This window comes from Cervus elaphus, chromosome X (genome assembly GCF_910594005.1).
Source record: "Cervus elaphus chromosome X, mCerEla1.1, whole genome shotgun sequence".
In the NCBI taxonomy this organism is placed as follows: Eukaryota; Metazoa; Chordata; class Mammalia; order Artiodactyla; family Cervidae; genus Cervus; species Cervus elaphus.
Window position 1 is genome coordinate 161712711 of NC_057848.1, and position 13558 is coordinate 161726268.

A 13558-nucleotide genomic window follows, 5' to 3' on the forward strand; every position below is an offset into this window, starting at 1 on the left:
GGAGTGGGTAGCCTATCCCTTCTCCAGGGGAACTTCACAAGCCAGGAATTGAACCGGGGTCTCCTGCATTGCAGGTAGATTCTTTACCAGCTGAGCTACCAGGGAAGCCCATAGAAACATAAGTGGAGCCATTAGATCTTGTTCTGTGTTAATTTGTGTTTATAAGAATTTGTTACATGTATGTGTGGCATGGTGCTCAGTCACTCAATCATGTCCAACTCTTTGTAGCCCCATGGACTGTAGCCCACCAGGCTCCTCTGTCTATGGCATATTTTAGGCAAGAATACTGGAGTGGGTTGCCATTTCCTCCTCCAGGGGATCTTCCTGACTCGGGGATCGAACCCGCGTCTCTTATATCTCCTGCATTGGCAGGTGGATTCTTTACAATTAGCGCCACCTGGGAAGTCTGTGTGGCATAAAATAGGTCAATTTCTCATTTCCTGTCTAGATATTATAAATATAATAAAGTCTTATGGTCATAGGAATATTTCATAGATGATTATTACCATCATGCTATGGTAAAGATTTTGGTCATTTGTTTTCTACAAGTGGTGCTACATCAAACTGTAATTTCTCAATTGTATGTTTTTTAAATTATTATTTTATTTTTTATTTTTATATTGGAGTATAGTTGATTTACAATGTTGTGTTAGTTTTAAGTGTGCAGCATAGTGATTCAGTTATGCATACACATATATCTATTCTTTTTCAGATTCTTTTCTCATATAGGTTATTACAGATTATTGCATAGAGTTCCCTAAGCTATGCAGTAGGTCCTTGTTGATTATTTTACATACAGTAGTGTGTGTATGTTAATCCCAACCTCCTAATTTATCCCTCTCTCCACACCTTTCCCCTTTGGTACACATAAATTTGTTTTATAAGTCTGTGAGTTTGTTTCTTCTCAAATGTATTTAAAGAAAATTATAAGGAAAAAATAGAAATGAGATGTATTAGTTGGCTAGGGTATTCTTTGGTAAACAAAACACTCAATGGCTTAACCAAGGCCTATTTTGCCCTCATTAAAAAGCCCACACGGATGGTCAGGGAGGCTTTTCTCTTCATTTCATTAAGGGATATGTGGTGGTGGAGACTTGTAGCTGTATCATCTTGGGCGCCTGATTTCCAAGCTTTCAGCAGCAGGAGAAGAGAAGACTGAGTAATAATTGGGGGGATGTTTTTAAGGACTTAATTTGGGAATGACTTATTTAGCTTCCATCAACATCCCAGTGGACAGTAATGTGTTCTCAGCTATGAAGAAGCCAAGAAAATGAGCCTCCCTATCTGTCCAAAAAGAGGAAAATAAAACAGATAGTTTTGTCTCTGCTGCAGTGGTGGAGAATAAGGAAAAGAAAGATGTCAATAAAATAAGTTTCTTTAGAAGATTTTTGATTGCTTTGATTTAGGATTGAGCCTTGTATATTTCTTTCTGGTGAATTCTCTTTCTTCTTTCTAAAGAATTTGAGGAAAACTTTTACTTTCTTTTCAAAACCGTGTGACTTGAAAAGACTTAAGAAGAATTATAACATCATTGATACATACCTGAGTTCTTTGAGCAGAAGTATTTTTCTGTGTAAAATATATAGACATATAAATTATCTATGGTTTTTCATATCTTGGGACACAGTCCAGAAACCTGTGACATAATGAGATAGGCTTAGAAAGGTGGATGCCTAGAATGAGATCTGTCTTCTGGGGTGCAAAAGGGCTGGGAGGTAGAATGCAAAAGCCTGTGTGTGGTGATGATAGGCAGAGTAATAGGTGCCACCCAGTCAAGCATGCAGTACTTGGGTATTTTAACAGGCAGGACCAGCAGAGATTCCACAAAGAGCCCAAACTCAAACTATAGGCACAGGACTTCCCTGGTGGTTCAGTGATTAAAAATTCACATGCCAATGCAGGAGCCATGGGTTCGATCCCTGGTCCTGGAAGATCCCACATGCCTTGGGGCAACTAAGCTCGTGTGTCACAACTACTGACGCCCGCGTGCCCTAAAGCCCGTGCTCTGCAACAATAGAAGCCATCGCAATGAGAAACCCGCACACCACGAGGAAGAGTAGCCCCCGCTTGCCACAACTAGGGAAAGCCTGTGTGTAGCAACAAAGACCCAGCACAGTCATAAATGAATAAATAAATAAAAATTTTAGGCACAGAGAAGAAAGGTCAACAAGCAAGTCAACACCCTCAGCTACAAGACCACTTTTAGACAGCAATCCGGTCTTTAGAAAATGTCAAGTCCCAGTCCTACAAAGACCTTTGAAGTAGGGAAAACGGCAAATGGGCTTGAATTAGAAAACCAGGTTTCCTGCACAGGACATAGAGGAAAAGTTCTCAGTATTGACTGCACATTAGAATCATCTGAAGGAAATTACCAGAGCACCCTTCTAGACCAGATACATCATCTAGAGGTGGGACATAGTCAACAATGATGGTTCAAGCTCTCTGGGGGTTTCCAGTGTCAAATTAAGGCTGGGAATAGATTATTAGTGGACAAGTTGTACATCTTTTATCTTTGTGACTAAAGTCAGGACTGACTTAGAGATTGGAGGGCTAGAAAACCCACAAGAGAATTTTTTAAATGTCTGTAGATACTAGCAGTCCTAACTTAGCTGTGCAGATGTACATGTGTGTAAAATATACAGTATTCACAGAGACTGGCATCTGATTTGGCAGCAGTTCTGTGGTCTGATAGTGCTTCCAAAACCATTGTAATGAGGAAAAAAACATTAGGAAGTTACAATGGTTTCTTTCCACTTTTGACTTAAATTTTAAAATCTCAAAACAGTTCAAAATACTTTAAAATTGTGTTATTCAAAAGGGGGGGTAAATAGCTGAGTGTTTCTAAAAGAGGGGAGCTTGTTGGTAATTAAGACATTCAGTGTAAGGAAATAGGGAAGTCTTGGACTATAAAGCTTTGGCAGTGCTGATTTCCTACTAACGACATCCAAGTATGAACCCCACTGCAGTCACAGCTGCTGTTCCTCATTATACCCAAGACATGGGTCTTGGTGCCTGGAACAGTCAAATAAGACAAAAGGAAACAATATTACTGTCTTAAGTATTTATATCTTTTCTTCTTTTGCCTTCTCATAACACTAGGGATACCATAAGCACATTGCCATGGAAACTCTAGCACCAGCCAAAACACTGCTGTGTTTTTGAGGACTCTATGTGTGAAACTGTAAATAAAAATAGTGAGAATTTTACAAGTGTGGCCTCAAACAATGAAATGGCCATTGGGTCTTGCCCTGACTTCAGGGTGTCATATAACTTGCTTTTACTAGTATACTGAAAGAAATTAATCTATGTACAGAAACAAGGGCTATTATACCCATGACAAATTATCGATGGCAGCCTTATAGTAGTAGTCAATCTGAATTGAATGACAGTTAAGATTATTAAGAAGGATGGTAATTCCTTCCTTCCTTTCTTCATTCACTTGTTTATTTATTCCTTCAACAAATATTTTTTGACCGTCACTGCATGCCAGACATATACTAGATGCTGGACACACAAAGATGAATAAAACACCAGTTTCTTGTTATAAATCATGTTACTCCAAACCAACAAATGCATAAGGGTCTGATTTGTATATGTATACTTGCTTCTTGCTTTTGAAAAATTAATACATGAAAATCTGAACTTATGAAAGATAAATGAGGAAATTATGTTTCCGGTTTCCAAAAAACTTTTATGAAATAATTCACCTCTGGGTTCTTTCAAATAATAAATCCCCTTAGGGCATTTAAGAGTTATTGATAACTGATCACTCGATTAAGGGATTATGCAGAGGGATTATCCAGAGGCTAAAACAGTACAGAGTTCTTGACTCTGGTTGCACATTCAAATCAGTTAAGGAGCTTTTAAAACATGCTAATGCTCAGGCCCCACTTCAAACCAATTAAATAACAATCTCTGGAAGTTACAACTGGGCATCAGCATTTGAAAGCTTTCTGGGATTAATCTAAATGTGCATCCAGAGTTGAGAATCTAAAGCAAGAGTGGGCTAATTCCTACCGGCCATTTGTTTTTGTTAATAAAGTTTTATTGGAACACAGCCATTTCCGTATATATTGTCTATGGCTGCTTTCACACAACAAAGACAGAGTTGTGAGCTGCAACAGCTGTGTAGTTGAGTAGTGTGACAGAGACCCTGTGGCCCACAGAGAGGAAAACATTTACTATTTGGCTCTTTACAGAAAAAGTTTGGCGACCCCTGGTCTGAAGAAAACAGAGAAATGGAAAACTCACCATGTCTAGGAATCAATGGTTTACAGGGTTTTTTTCCCCCCAGGAATAATAGATAAAGCAGCTATTGAAATTATCCTGACAGTGAAAAAAAATGTACTCCACTTAATAAAATTTTACTGACATGCAACTTTTTAGAAGCCCTCTCTTAAAGGGGGTACCATTTTTAAGCCCCTGACTCTCAGGTTTAACCCCAGCACTGTAATGCTGTAGCTGGCGTTCAGCAAACCACACCTCAAGTTTGCCAGCGACTCTGCATTATGCTCTGCCAACATGTGGCGCTGGAGGAACATTTCAAGCCTGGAGGAGGAAGAAGGACGGATTTGCTCCTTCCTGTCTGCTTTTTTTTTCTGTCAGCCTCATCCTAGCAATGCTTCTTTATCCTAGCCTTGGCAGTTCATTCCACTAGCAACGGTTGATTCCACTTTGCAATTTTGCTGACAGTCTCAGAACTGGCCTCCCAGTATACCCCTGGAGATATCATCCCTCACAGGCAAAGCCCTTTTCTTAGAGTTCTAGGTCCCAGCCTCATGCACCCCTGCTGTGAGCTCAAAAGACACCAACACCAGCCAAGCATTGCTGTCTCCCCAGAGACCTGAGTCCCACTTCCTGTGGGCCCCCTCCTTTAAGCTTCTAAGGTTTAATAGTGGCAACCTTTTCCCTTTCTTCTCCTTCTTCTCCTCCTCCTTTCTTTTTTTCACAGAGCCATAGAGGTAATGGTACTTTGTATAGTTGCTACCTCCATGATATATTTCCTTTTTGCCTTTTAAATTTTCCAATGCCTGAGAATATTATTTATATTAAATTCTTTCTGTTACTATTACTAGTATGCTTTCTATCTCCTGTGTGTGAGAGGGTTATTGCTTACTATGGCAATCATAAATCATCATTGTACCCTGTATTTCTATAAAGATAGATGGATTCAAACTGTTGTATGGGAAATGGAATGCTAAATTTGAAGATATTATGCTCTCTCTAATATTATCTACCTGCATATTCATTAATAATGTCTTATTTATGCACTGCATAAAAGAATGGGCCTTGTCACTGTGCATAATATGGATCATGACTTCTGAGGAAATGCCTCTTTTACTCTTGTTGGGAATTAATGAATAAGAATTTGCTGCATGTTTACAATAGTATGTGCTACAGAGATGCAATCTGGTGACTCTAGGGCACATCCCACCCCAGCCTGGTCATCCCTAAAAGATAAGGGTCAGGCAGAACATAGGTAAATCAGGTAACTTCTATCCATTCAGTGAACCCAAAATGTAATAAGTCATTCCATCTTTGTAAATAAGCTGAAAACTAGACTTTGTTAAGATGACATTAGAGCCAAGAAAGGGACAAATGAACTAGAAACAAGCACAACAGTGGCTTCTGTTTGGTCCATGATTTGTTCTCCAACATTCACCTTCTAAGCTGACTTGTATCGACTAGCTTATTTCATTTCCTAGTCTTCTTTTCAAGAATGGCTACTTTACTACCATTGAGTGAGTACAAAGAAAAAAAAGGGGGACAATTACATATTGAATTGGTAGAAAAGAGGGTCAGCAAATGACAGTCCACAGGCCAAATCTGGCTTGCCACTTTTTTTGTAAATAGTTTTATTGGAATATAGCCAAGCTCGTTTGTTTACATATTCTCTGTGGCTGCTTTCACTAAAATAGTAAGACTGAGGAGCTGCATGACCCACAAAGTCAGAATTATCGACTCTGGTCTTTTAAAGAAAATTGCTGACCCCTGAGAGAGATAATGGGAGAAGGCAATGGCACCCCACTCCAGTTCTCTTGCCTGGAAAATCCCATGGACAGAGGAGCCTGGTGGGCTGCAGTCCATGGGGTTGCTAGGAGTCGGACACAACTGAGCGACTTCACTTTCACTTTTCACTTTCATGCATTGGAGAAGGAAATGGCAACCCACTCCAGTGTTCTTGCCTGGAGAATCCCAGGGACGGGGGAGCCTGGTGGGCTGCCATCTATGGGGTTGCACAGAGTCGGACACGACTGAAGTGACTTAGCAGCAGCAGCAGCAGCAGCAGAGAGAGATAATGATTAGGCGTGTGTCACTACAGTGGCATGTGCCAGTCATTAGGGTGTCAGCCACAGGGCCCAGGGGGCACTCTGATTCTCCAACTTTCCTTGGCAACCATGTATTCAAATTTAAATACCTCGCTAGCCCTTCTTCTGCACCCATCAATCCCCTACTTAGCATCTAAGATCCTGTAACTTTTCTGTGTCAGTTCAAACTTCCCTGGTTGTGTCTGGTGTCATGCCTGTCCCCTCTACTATCCATTCGTCTACAGAGGAATTCATAGGATCTTTTAGAAATTGCAAGGAGTATTATTCATCCATCTCTTAAAATATACTTGGTGAGGGCCTTGCACAGAGCAACTAATTAGTAATTATGGTTTCATTGATCTACACTATCCAGAGGGACCCAAAAGCCTGTCTCAGGCATCAGTGCATTTGTTTACTTTAGAAAAAAGTACTTGAGTTGTCATCACCTGCTATTGTGTACATCTTATATGTGAGGAACTATTTTCAAGTCATCATCACCAAAGTAGATCTGGTAAGTATTACAATAGATAGAAGTATTACAATAGATAGAAGATTGCACTATGTAAAAATAAAGAATAGGGAAGAAGGTCATTCATTTTTGTAACCCTCATATTTCTACATAATTCCTGCTTATATTAAGCATAAAGGTTTTTGTGTTAAAAGAAATAAACTGGATTAATAGATGATAGATTGCTTGATAGAAAAAAATTCAAGGTTCTAAAACAGCCTAAAGACTGTTTTTCTTCTCCCAAATGATTTCTGTTTTATTAAGAATTTTCTCCTTAATAACACAATATAATCTATTTTAAGTGCAATTATTTCAGATACCATTCATGCTGAGATTTGAAACCAAGCAAAACATACAAGACATGTATTTAGTAAAGCTTCATCTTGTCAAAAACTAAGAAAAACAAACAATACAGAGAAAAGAAGGGAAAGATATAATTTATGCGATTTTCTAAATAGAACGAGTCTTGAAATGCCAAGCAATAATCCAACTAAAAGATAAACATGAATGGCTCTTTAAAAAACTAATCCATGAAAAGAAAAACAAACTAATCCTTGCGACTGGAAAGCAGGACCAGGACAATGGGGAGCATCAGCCCTTGATGTGCCCCTGCCACTCCACTGAGGCTTCATTTGTTGTCTCTCATTTTCCCCTTCTGTAACCCGCTAAGATTTATTTTCTTCAAAAGCTTATCAACCATCTCTCAAGTCATACTTGCCTGGAGTGTACTGATTGCCAAAGGTTCAGTGCCTATAGATCTTGTGAAAACAAATATAGGCAGGTGCCTCTATGAGTCTTTTTTCCTACAGGCTCAAGTAAATACCAGAGTGAGAGAAAAAACAAGAGAGTGAGTGGTGAAGGTATTGGTAAGCATTTTTTAAAATAAGGTGTTCTTTATCTTAAGTCATGTTACCATCTCTGTTCAAGTAGGACTTGGATTGTAAAAAGCTAAAAATTAGCCTACAAATTAAATAATATTTAAATACAATTATGCATGTACCTGTACACAACTGTATTTATATATTGGGTTGGCTAAAAAGTTCATTCAAGTTTTTCCATATGCTGTTATGAAATAAACCCAAAAGAACTTTTTGGCCAATCCAATAAGTATCACTTAGACTGTGTTAAAGAGAGTTAATAGGGCTAACCATGCTGTCAGCAGAATATTTGGTACCTTATATACAATGATACTGAAGAAGGAAATGGCAACCCACTCCAGCATCTTGCCTGGGAAACCCCATGGACAGAGGACCCTGTCAGGCTACAGTTCATGGGGTTGCAAAGTGTTGAACATGACAGCAACAGAGCACAGCATATTCAATGATATAAGGATATCCAAGGTCACTCAAAATTTTCTCTATAAATGCCTAAATTTCTGAGATGGATAATTTCGATCCTTTTTTGATAGTAAGAGTTCCATCAGAACATTACTTCCATGAAATCAGGGACAATACAAGGCCTTGTTCACCACTGTATTCACAGTCAATGTCACAGTGCCTAGCATAAAGGGACTCAATTATCTGTTGTATAAGTGAATGGAAAGTAAATGGCCTTGGAACATCAATCCATAGAATCTTAGTTCTTCACAATGAATGAATTTTTCAGGGTAACTTTATTCCTAAAACATTTATCTGGTCACAACCCACAGAATGGGAGAAAATATTTGCAAATGAGGCAACTGGCAAGATGTAAATCTCCAAAATTTATGAACAGCTCATGTAGCTCAAGGAGAGCAAACCAATCAGTAGTCCTAAAGGAAATCCACCCTGAATGTTCAGTGGAAGGACTGATGCTGAAGTTCCAGTACTATTGCCACCTGATGTGAAGAGCTGACTCATTGGATAAGACCCTGATGCTGGGAAAGATTGAAGGCAAAAGGAGAAGCGGGGCAGCAGAGGATGAGATGGTTAGATAACATCACTGACTCAATGGACATGAATTTGAGGAAACTCCAGAGAGTGGAGAACAGAGGAGCCTGGCGTGCTGCAGTCAGTGGGGTTGCAAAGAGTTGGACGTGACTTAGCTACTGAAGAACAACAGCATGCAGCTCAATATCAAAATAAATAAATAAATAAACAACCCAACTGAAAAAAATAGGCAGAAGACCTAAATAGGCATTTCTCCAAAGAAGGCAAGAAGACATACAAATGGCCAACAGACACATGAAAATATGCTCAACATCACTAATTATTAGAGAAATGCAAATCAAAACTGCAGTGAGGTATCACCCCATACCACCATCAAAAAGTCTCCAAATAAATGCTGGTGAAGCTGTGGAAAAAAGGGAATCCTCCTATATGCCATTGGTACAAATGTAAATTGGTAACAGCCACTATGGAGAGCAGTTTGGAGGTTCCTTTAAAAACTAAAAATATAGCTACTATATGATCCAGCAATCCCACTCCTGGGCATACATCCAGAGAAAAACATGCTTTGAAAGAATGCATGCACCCCAGTGTCCAAGGTAGTGCTGTTTAAAATAACCAAGACATGGAACCAACCTAAATGTCCACCAACAGATGAATGGATAAAGAAGACATGGGACATATTTACAGTGAAATATTACTCAGCCACTAAGAATGAAATAATGCCATTTGTAGCAACATGGTTGGACCTAGAGATTATCATACTAAGTTAAGTAAGTCAGACAGGGAAAGACAAATATCATATGATATCACTTATATGCAGAATCTAAAAAATGATACCAATGAACTTATTTACAAAAAAGAAATGGACTCATAGACTTAGAGAATGAACTTAATGTTACCAGAGAGGAAGGATGGGGGAGAGGGATAAATTGGGAGTTTGGGATTGACATGAACACACTACTATATTGAAAATAGATAAGAAAAAAAAAAAAACAGGAAAGGAAAGGGGTATAGAGTTGCTGAGGACCCCTCCACACTTGTCCTCATCCTTGTTATTAGCGGAAATTATACTATTATCTTCTTTTGGAGATTTTTCAGAATAAGTGAACAACCTCTGTAAAAAATGAAATAACACAACTAGGTCGAGGGACATTTTTCACTAGTAATCATATCATAGACAGGGAAAGGCAGCAAGCTGCTGAGAGCCCGTGAATGGTGACCAGTACTTGAAATGAGAAGCTCCAAATGAGTCTCTCATCTCAGCGAGCTGAAAGAAAACAAGACTGGGAAGGGAGGGTGGCATTCCAAAGTTCTGACAAATATTGCTAGCTCTTGAAGAGCTCCTCATTTTTATAATCAAACAATGTTTCTTCAGGGAATGGCTTTATCATGCAAAGTGGTCTTCAATCTTGGGAACTAAGAAAATACTTTTGATAAATTTAATCTAGTTATAATGCAGGCACCATTTATCACAAGTCAAATAGGAATGATAAATATATCTCTGTCATTTTACCTTTGGAGGCTCTTGCTTCAGCAGAGTAAAAGTTAGCACACAACACCTCAGCATCTGATCTTGACTGTGCATTGGAGTCACCTGGGTCCCACCCCCAGAGTTCTTTTTTTAGTTTATTTATTTTTAATTGGAAGATAATTGCTTTGCAATATTATGTTGGTTTCTGCCATATAGCAACATGAATCAGCCATAGGATACATATATCCCCTTCTTCTTGAACCTCCCTCCCACCTCCCACCCCGTCCCACCCCTCTAGGGTGTCATAGAACACCAGATTTGAGCTCCCTGAATCATACAACAAATTTCCACTCGCTATCTGGTTTTACATATGGTAATGTATATGTTTCAATGCTACTCTCTCAATTTGTCCCACCCTCTCCTCCCTCCCAGACATAGAGAATAGACTTGTGGTATGTCCATGTCTCCATTGCTGCCCTGCAGATAGGTTCATTAGTACCATCTTTCTAGATTCCATATATGTGCATTAATATAAGATATTTGTCTTTCTCTGACTCACTTAACTCTGTGTAATAAACTCTAGGTTCATCCACCTCATTAGGACTGACTCAAATGCATTCCTTTTTATGGCTGAATAATATTCCATTGTGTATATGTACCACAACTCTTTATCCATTGATGGACATCTAGGTTGCTTCCACGTCCTGGTTACTGTAAATAGTGCTGTGATGAACATTGGGGTACATGTACATTTTTCAGTTATGGTTTTCTCAAGGTATATGCCCAATAGTGGGATTGTTGGATCATAGGAGATTCCTAGTTTTTTAAGGAATTTCCATATTGTTCTTCATAACAACTGTATCAATTTGCTTTCCCACCAACAGGGCAAAAGGATTCCCTTTTTTATACACCCTCTCCAGCATTAATTGTTTTTAGGTTTTTTGATGATAGCTATTCTGACCAGTGTCAGGTGATACCTCAATGTAGTTTTGATTTTCATTTCTCTAATAATGAGTGAGGTTGAGCATCTTTTCGTGTGTTTATTAGCCATATGTATGTCTTCTTTGGAAAGATGTCTGTTTAGATCTTCTGCCCACTTTTTGATTGGATTGTTTGTTTTTCTGGTATTGAGCTGAATGAGCTGCTGATATAATTTGGAGATTAATCCTTCGTCAGTTGTTTCATTTGCTTTTATTTTCTCCCATTCTGATGGTTTTCTTTTCACCTTGTTTATAGTTTCCTTTGCTGTGCAAAAGCTTTTAAGTTTAATTAGGTCCCTTTTTTTTTCATTACTCTAGGAGGTGGGTCATAGAGGATTTTGCTGTGATTGTGATTTATATCAAAGAGTGTTCCACCTGTGTTTTCCTCTAAGAGTTTTTATAGTTTCTGGTCTTACATTTAGGTCTTTGATTCATTTTGAATTTATTTTTGTGTATGGTGTTTGGAATTGTTCTAATTTCATTCGTTTACATGTGGCTGTCCAGTTTTCCCAGCACCACTTATTGGAAGGCACTATCTTTTCTCCATTGTATATTCTTGCCTCCTTTGTCAAAGATAAGGTACCCATAGGTGCATGGGTTTATCTCTGGGCTTTCTATCTTATTCTATTGATACATATTTCTGTTTTTGTGCTAGTACCATACTGTCTTGATGACTGTAGCTTTGTAGTATAGTCTGAAGTCAGGCTAATTGATTCCTCCAGCTCCATTCTTCTTTCTCAAGATTGCTTTGGCTGTTTGGGGTCTTTGGTGTTTCCATACAGATTGTGAAATTTTTTTGTTCTAGTTTTGTGAAAAATATCATTGGTAGTTTGGTAGGGATTGCATTGAATCTGTAGATTGCTTTGGGTAGTATAGTCATTTTCACAATGTCAATTCTTCCAATCCAGGAACATGGTATATCTCTCCATCTGTTTGTGTCATCTTTGATTTCTTTCATCAGTGTCTTATAGTTTTCTGCATACAGGTTTTTTGTCTCTTTAGGTAGGTTATTCCTGGGTATTTTATTCTTTTTTGTTGTAATGTGAGTGGGATTGTGTCCTTAATTTCTCTTTCTGATTTTTCATTATTAGTGTATAAAAATGCAAGGAGTTTCTGTGTATTAATTTTGTATCCTGATTTTGCTATATTCATTGATTAGCTCTAGTAATTTTCTGGTGGTATCTCTAGGGTTTTCTTTTTATAGTATCATGTCATCTGCAAACAGTAAGAGTTTTAGTTCTTTTCCAATCTACCCCCAGAGTTTCTGATGTCGTTGGTCTGGAATGTGGCATGATTTTTCAAAGCTACTCAGGTGCCTCCATTGTACATCCAAGTAGGGGGATAAACCATCCCTGTTTGCACAGGACTGAGGAACTTCCTGGGATTTGAAACTTTCAGTGCTAAAACCCAGAAAGTCCCAAGCAAAGTAGGACAAGTTGGTCATTCTAACCAGTGTTCTAAGAAGTGTGTGGTGGGGTTTGGTGGAGGTATGAAGGAAGGGGAACAGTGCATGCTTTTTAGTCATGGCAAGGTTGACTATGGCCTTTCTTAGTGGTTCAGATGGTAAAGAATCTGCCTGCAGTGCAGGAAACCTGGGTTCAATCCCTGGGTCAGGAAGATCCCCTGGAAAAGGAAATGGCAACCAACTCCAGTATTCTTGCCTGGAGAATTCTATAGACAGAGAAGCCTGGCAGGCTACAGTCCATGGGGTTGCCACGAGTCTGACATGACTGAGCAACTGACACACACAAGGTTGACTACAGAGCCAATTATCTACCACAGAATTCCAGAAGATATCTAAAATAGATTTGTGTCAGATGGCATGTTCTGAATTTCATCATGTACGATTTCTTGGAAGGGCCAATACTTTTCCTATTTCCTTCTTCCTCTGACTTTTGCAAGTATGATCTTGTTCCTAACTGAAAATTTTGTTTCTGAAAAGAAATCTTCCATAGCATCTGGACTCCCTCCGAGGAACCTGTGCTTTGGGAAGGTCAGCCCCTTCCTTCCCGTTAGGTCAATGATAATTGATAGTTACTAATTTTGGCCAATATTTCAGTCAGAGAGAGTGTACTGGATCACTCCTATACAAGTCAGTCTATTCCAGATTCTGACAAATTTCAAGGGCAGTTAGGTAATGATGATGACTCCTCACCCAGATACCTCTCTTTGGGGGAGTCACCAAGTAAGAGATACATGGTCTATCTCCAGGAAAGAGTGACAGAGAAATACCAGTAGAGAAAAATCCAAATCTCATCACAATAAATAGTCCTCTATAATGTTATCAATAAGGATTCTTTCAAAGGATCTATTGGGTTGGCCACAAACTTCTTTCGGGGAGAACCCAAACGAAGTTTTTTGTCAACCCAACACAAAAGCGAAAGACTGATCCCAACTCAACCCCAATATGGCAAAACTATGGG